The sequence below is a fragment of the Lathyrus oleraceus genome, chromosome 7 (genome assembly GCF_024323335.1).
Source record: "Lathyrus oleraceus cultivar Zhongwan6 chromosome 7, CAAS_Psat_ZW6_1.0, whole genome shotgun sequence".
In the NCBI taxonomy this organism is placed as follows: domain Eukaryota; kingdom Viridiplantae; phylum Streptophyta; class Magnoliopsida; order Fabales; family Fabaceae; genus Lathyrus; species Lathyrus oleraceus.
The window spans coordinates 407626268-407633807 of record NC_066585.1 but is presented as its reverse complement, the minus strand read 5'-3'; positions in this window follow the sequence as shown (position 1 = coordinate 407633807).

The following is a 7540-nucleotide window of genomic DNA, read 5'->3' as shown; positions in this document are numbered from 1 at the left end:
TATCAACAACGCTCAACCCTGAGCGAACATGTTTCAAGAGGCCGCATATAACACTGTATTTCCCAACTCGAAAAATTAAATAATAAAACATGAAGAAAACATAATTATTCACCAAGTAGATGGATAATCACAATCATTAAACCAATTTGAAAACACATAATAAATAAACATAACTCATTTAATAAGTAGTGTAATTACAAAAACATTTGGCATAAAAGCCTCGACATCATTATTAGTTTGAAAAATGGTTCATTGTAGAATAAAATCAAACAGAAGGATGTGCAAGAAAACAAATTAGGAGCACATAGAGAACAACAGAAAAGAGGTGAGAATACATTCAAATATTAAACGATGCATATACATTCAGGATAGATAACACATTAACACAATCATCCACACAAGCAGAAAGCACATCAACATCATGTATTCACATCTCTCCCACATCACAATCCTCAAATCACAATCATGCAATATAATGCAATAATGACTCGACTCATGTTTATCACGGTCCTTAATATGAACCAGACTCATAACTCAACTCTATATGCATGCGATATCGCCTTAATGTTTGGTTCTTCATACGAACAAGGTCCCAATCTCTGTAAACCCCGAGCCTCTAGTATGAGCTCTAAGCCCCTACTCAAAGCTTGGGACAAGATACTAGTCCGCACTCTGAACTAGCGAACATGACTCTTTCACAACAATAACTCATATGACAAATGTCATACAAAATGCAGCATAACCTCACTCTAACTATACATAAACACTCAGCAACCACAAATGCAATACAACCCCTCTTTGACTGTACACAATTACAATTTTCACTTCAACAATAGTAACTCAAATCTAAAAATAAACATCTCATCAACAAAAATGAGCATCACATCATGATTTCACTTCTTTACACAATTACACATAACTCACATATATACATAATATTACTCAATTAATTTTACAAATTATTTAGTCAACTCATTCTTAGCAAAATAAATTCAAAACAACAGCCAATCCTCGACCTCATGACAAAACCACCCTCACAACCCAACTCAACAGGTCAGAACATGCATTCTGACTCGATAATTGGTAATCCATCACTAGGATGACGCCTGTCATCCTTCGTCTCACTTAGCACGTCACATGGTGATGACATGGAAAGGCGATACTTGACGACATGCCATAACGACCTCCCCGTCAGATGCCTAACGCCCATCAGTGCTTCATAATGTGTGACGCCCAGGGAATCATATGGGCTACGCCTATCACCCTACTAACAACAGAAGAAATATGTTCTAATATGGCAGAACCTGCAAAATTCACTCAAAACAACCCCCAACACCTCTAAATCAGCCAGAAACAATACTCACATGATGATAATAAAATAACACGTTAATTCCTCTTAATCTAACAAGTTATTACATTGGAGGTTAATGGAAACATGTCTTGTTGGAGGTTAATGGAAACCTGTCTACCTTATCATGAATTAACCACCCATAGATGAAGAAAACCCCCTACCTTGTTGTCATACCCCAAAATTTATCATACCCTTTGTACAATTTTCATCTAATCCAGGGCCCTAATTCATGTGTATACATTCATACTTAATCATCTCATTTACATTAGCATTGTTCAAAAAAGAAAACTAGCGTTTTTTCTAAGATCCTTTTGAGCTGTGCTCAACCAAAAGAAAAACCCTAATCCCTGATCTTGGCATTTGGGGTTGAGGACTCCTCAGTATCACTTGATAAATCTTGATGTTCATTTGTTTAAGTATGTCTGTTTGTGGAGTGACCACCTTGGTTTGACCGTCTTGATTAAGTTCATAGGTTTATCCATCTTGATTATGGAATTTTCTTTATCTTGCCTAAGGTCCATCCATTCATTGTTCATGATTCATGTCATCATTGCATCATTCATAAGTTGCCCTAGGGGATTGTTATTGATTCAATCCATCTGAAGGCATGGCATGTTTCATTGGTGAAAGGTGCAATTTCCAAATACAAGTGATTTATTTTCTTAGCTTACAAGTTTTGTTTGTCATTTGGATCTATTCATCCATTGCATTTCATTTTCAGGATTCAACATAAGCATTATACGTTAAAATGCATCACTTTTTTTACCTAAAGTGAATTTTGGTCAACTATTAACTTTTTTGTCAACCAGTTGACCAACGTCAACAAGTTAATTTGTGATTGCCCTAAGCCAAACTTGCAGCATATCATATCATTTCCATCTCATTTGAATAATGGTTAATTTATTATTATGTTTGCTTTAGGCCATGGTTTACCATCCATTTAATTAATCTTTTTTTCCATTTTTTGCATTGACTAAGTCTATGTGGAATTGAAGCTTGAACATGTTGACTATGGCATCCATTTCATATAGCATTTATAAGTAGTGGCGGAGCCAGATAAAAAATTTGGGATGGCCGCTAACGTAAAATAAAGATTATAAATAAATTGTAAATAGTATTTTAAATAAAACATTAAAGTTAAAATAAATACAAAGTTAATTACTAAAAATTTAAATTACATGACTTAAAACTACCTTAAAGTAATGCTTTACGCGTTCCGAGTGACTTGAAATCGTCAATAATTGACTCCGGACTAATGCTTGCACTAATCTCCCTTTCAATATATATTGTCATGCTATCTCCAAGAAACCCATCATCCATCTTGTTTCTCAACTTAATCTTAATAATTTTCATTGCTGAAAAAGACCTCTCAGTTGTGGCCGTAGAAACGAGAAGAGTCATGATAAGACGAAGTAGTCTATCAATCAAGAAGTAAGTTTCAGCCTGCCCAGATGCAACCAAACATGAACATAGTTCTTGAATAGTTGATAAATTATTCAAGTTTGATACTTGACGAGCAACAAATAGAAAATATTGGAGTTGAAATTGCAAATTATTCTTCTCTTGATCACTAAAATCCATAGGATAATATTTTTCAACTAAAGAACAAATAGTGTCAATGCTAAAAGCTTTATATCCATCCTTAGGAGATAAAGAACAAGAAAGAGTTAACAAATCCATTGCCTGCTCACTGAATCTGCTATTCAACTCTTGTAACTGTTTGTCAATGGTAGTGAAAAAGATTTCAACTTTAAAGTAATGTTGAATTGTGACTTGATTTTCTTCAAGACGGGAGCGTCCAAATCTTGTTGTTGAATGAACATTATTAAGATCAGGAATCTCAATACCATGCTTTTCACAAAAAGATACCACTTTAGTAAACAATATATCCCAACCATTTTCTCTCAAACCTTGAATAAGATGTTTTGTTGAACGAACCAAGTTCTTAGCATTAACTACATCTTGATTTTTTTTGTAGGGCTTGACAAAGCATATCTGTTATTCCCATGATTTCTTTCATCAAGTGCAAAATAAATATAAAATCAAATGCCTTCAAGTAATTGTAACAACTATCTGCATCCCCACGTGTAGCATAACTCCCTCTATCTTTTGCAATTTTTTTAAAATTAAACAAGTTGCTTCATACATGTTTATCAAGCTAGAAATTGAATCGTAATGTGATCCCCAACGAGTATCTCCAGCTCGTTTCAATTTACCAACTTGATTTGCACCTTTACCAGTTACAATCTCATCAATCTCTAACAAATAAGCAATTTCTTCTAATTAGGCAGCTTGTAACTCATCATGACGCTTTGTAGAAGAACAAACAACATTCACAACAAAGATCAGCTTCTCAAAAAAATTATGAACAGGTTTGACTGCTCTTGATGATGTAACTAATGCAAGTTGTAATCGATGAGCAAAACAATGAACATAGTATGCATAAGGACAATCCTTCATAAAGAGGGCTTGTAAACCATTCCATTCTCCTCTCATATTGCTAGCACCATCATACCCTTGGCCACGAATGTTAGAAACATCAAGGTTATGTCGAGAAAGCATATCACATATTGCTTCCTTAAGAGTTAAAGATGTGGTGTCTTTAACATGTGCCACATCAAAAAATCTCTCTTGTATTAAACCAACTTTATCAACAAATCTTAATACAAGAGCCATTTGTTCCTTTTTTGACTCATCACGAGCTTCATCAACAACGATACAAAATTTGGAATCACCAATTTCCTCACGAATACTCTTTTTCACCCTACTAGAAAGAATTTGCAAGAACTCTTTTTGAATTTGATGTGAAGTATACTTGCAATTTTGTGGAGCATTTTCCAACACAACTTTTGCAACTTCATCATTGTAGGATGCTAAAATTTTCAATAACTTAAGAAAGTTACCTTGATTTCTTGATTTGCTACTTTCATCGTGACCCCTAAAAGCACAAGCTTGTAGTGTTAACCAACGAACAACGTCAATTAAAGTCTTGAGTCGTAACCGATTATCCATTCTTTGACTTGAACTTTGCACTTGAATAACATTTCTAATATGACCATCTTGATTTAACAAGTCTTGACAAGCTTTCATTGCATTGTTGTATGGTGAGCAAGGATCCTTCCCTACGTGTTTAAGAAAGTAACAATGTTTTCCATTCCTAACTTTCTTCCAATTTCTAAAACCCATAGAAATAAAGACAAGTGATCCGGGACGTCCACTTAGTTTTTTGCTAAAAAGGTAACATGGTAAGCAATATGCGGCATCTTCAGATGGTGAATATTCTAACCATGATGGAAATATGCTAAACCAAGTATGTCGAAACCTTCTCGGATGATCCTCGTTACCGGACAAAGGATAGTTTTCTAAATGAATTTGATATGGACCCCATTTTAGATAAGCTCTTCGTATTGCATCCACTTGATTTGGTGGATATTGCTAAAACGGAGGACGCTTTCCAGGATCGCGTTCCAAAGAATTTTCAAAACCATGATGCTCTTCAATTGTTGGATTCTCAAGAACTGTTTCAGATTTGGATGTCGGGATTATAATTTCTTCATCTCTCTCTTCTCTTTCAATTTCACATGCTTTCCTTTTGAAAAAAGAATCAATTTTCCTATTATTCATCTTTACTCTTCCTATAATATCATATCAGATCCAAAAATCAATTTAGCGAACATAAAAATTAAAAGAGAAAAAAATTAATAAACTTAATTAATAAACTTTAATCCGTTTTCAAATATCGGTAACTTCACTATTAGAAATTAGCAGCAACAATGATTAAATAAACCTTATTACAATGTATAACTATATTTGTAAATTACAGTGTTATGAATTGGCTTAATAAACCTCATATAGATTATTTTAACACATCAAGAAAGAAGAACCCTAAAAATCTCAAAAACACAAATCAAGCAATCACTTTAATTTGTTACTTTTTATAAAAGAAGAATGAATAAAGTTTTTTACCTGTTAGATGTCGATCACTTTAATCTATTTCGATTCCAGTGCCGGTAGCAAACCCGTATGAGAAAGAAAGGAAAGGTAGGAGCTTTTTACCTTATCTTTATTTTAACCTAACTTTGAATGAAAAAGAAAAAATAAAAATTAATTTTAATTTAAAATATAGATGTTTTAGTAATTCAATATATATGAATTAAAAAAAAATAAAAAGTTGAGGGGTGGTCGTGGCCTTCCCACGCCCCCCTCAGTTCTGCCACTGTTTATAAGAGCAATCCACATGTTTTGGGTCTAGCAAAGCAAATGGGGTTTAATTTGAATTGGAATCAAAAATTTGAGTTTGAATCACAATTAAGTTTTTTCATTACACAAGCATGATCACACGAGTTTATCCATAAACATTCTTCATTACAAGCATACAATAATTCTACATAAACTAATCCATTTCCTAATAACTATTACATCATCATAGCATGCTACATGTTCAGATGTTACATAGCTTGAATCAAAAGTAAAAAAGGGAAGAAGCTTTGAACTTGGCGGCCCGTCAATCCACCATGCTATCATGTTTCCACAGGCTTCCACAATAATCCCACTTTCCTTGCCACCATAAACTCATTTTGGACCTACAAACATCCATTCACATTAAACAATTAGCCTGAAAATGTTAACACAAAGCAACAATACATTCAACAAAAAGGCATAACAGCAGGTCGTAGCAGGAAATTCATAACAATGGCCATCATGCACGCCCAAGTAAACAAAGAATACGAGTGCAAAACAAAACTAGGTACAAGTTACAGTATATACCAAGATAATACAAAGACAAGGAAGTTGTACAAAAAATGAAGAAAATACGAAATTCCAAATGATTTTCTAGAAGGTGGGGACCAAATGATTGCCTAATCATCACCCACGAATTGTGGAATGGATGTGCACCGAAATTCCATGTTTCAAGCACAACACATTCCAAGCAAAAAATGAGTCACAACCTCCAAATTTGTTCACACGAATTTCACCTCAACCACATGTATCATTCACCCTCAGCTACCCTATAAATTGAGGACTCTCCTCACGCTTTGAAAAAAAGTTTGAAAGCCATCAAAATTTTGCAGAAACTTCTCCATCACAAACTCACAAGCTGAAAAACTGTACACACACATTATTCACAATAATTTTTTTGCTCTATATGATTATGAAGAGGAGCTAATCTTCTAGAGTTGATCTACTGTAACCGAGTTTCCAACGCTTTGAGGTTTTTATACTATAAATTTAATTTTGTTTCTCTTTCAATTCTATTGTATGAAAATTAATTTGCTTAATCTGTATTTTGTGGAATGGTTTTGATTAAACTCATATGATTTCATTCCTAACTGTTAATCGTCGTTTATGTCGCTTTGTCATTAAATAACGTTTGTAACCGTGTTTGCTTAATTCACAATTATATTAATCTGTTTGTTTAATTTAGAATATAGGAATACCAATCTATTATATATCTATTTTGCTTTTCAATCGATATTGAATCAAATAGTGATCGAATCCACTTAGGGAATTGGTAGGTAAAAACCAGTGATTAGCCGGAAACCAAAAACAGTAGATTGACTTATTTTATAATCGCTTATTTTTAATCACTTATTTACTTGGTTTTCTTAATCTATCCCTAAACCATAACACCCCCCCCCTCGAATCGATTTCAGTAGGTTAATAATAATTCAAGAATCCTTGTGATACGATACTCGAGTTGTCACTTCCGCTAAACTACAGTTTTCTAATTACTCGTTTTGACCCGTCCCTGACAACGGCGCAAATGTGAAAATGCCAACAGTGTCCCTATTAGGAAGAAACAAAACAAAAGAAGAAGTACGTGGTATTAGACAGGGAAATGAGTCATTGACTTAGTATTGGGAGAGATTCAAACAATTAGTATCCAATTTCCCTCAACATCATATTATCGGACAACTGCTTATTCAGTATTTCTATGAGGGATTGTTGCCAATGGATAGAAACATTCTTGATGCTGCTAGTGGTGGAGCACTTGTTGATAAAACTCCAGCTGCTACCAAAGCCTTGATTGAGAACATATCACTCAATTCTCAACAGTTCACAACCATAAATAATTATGTGGTCCAAACAAAAGGTGTGAATGAGATTCAGGTTTCCTCTTCCAACAAGGCTCTAGAAACCAGAATTGAAGAGCTCACTTCTTTAGTGAAACAAATGGCAGCGAGTAAA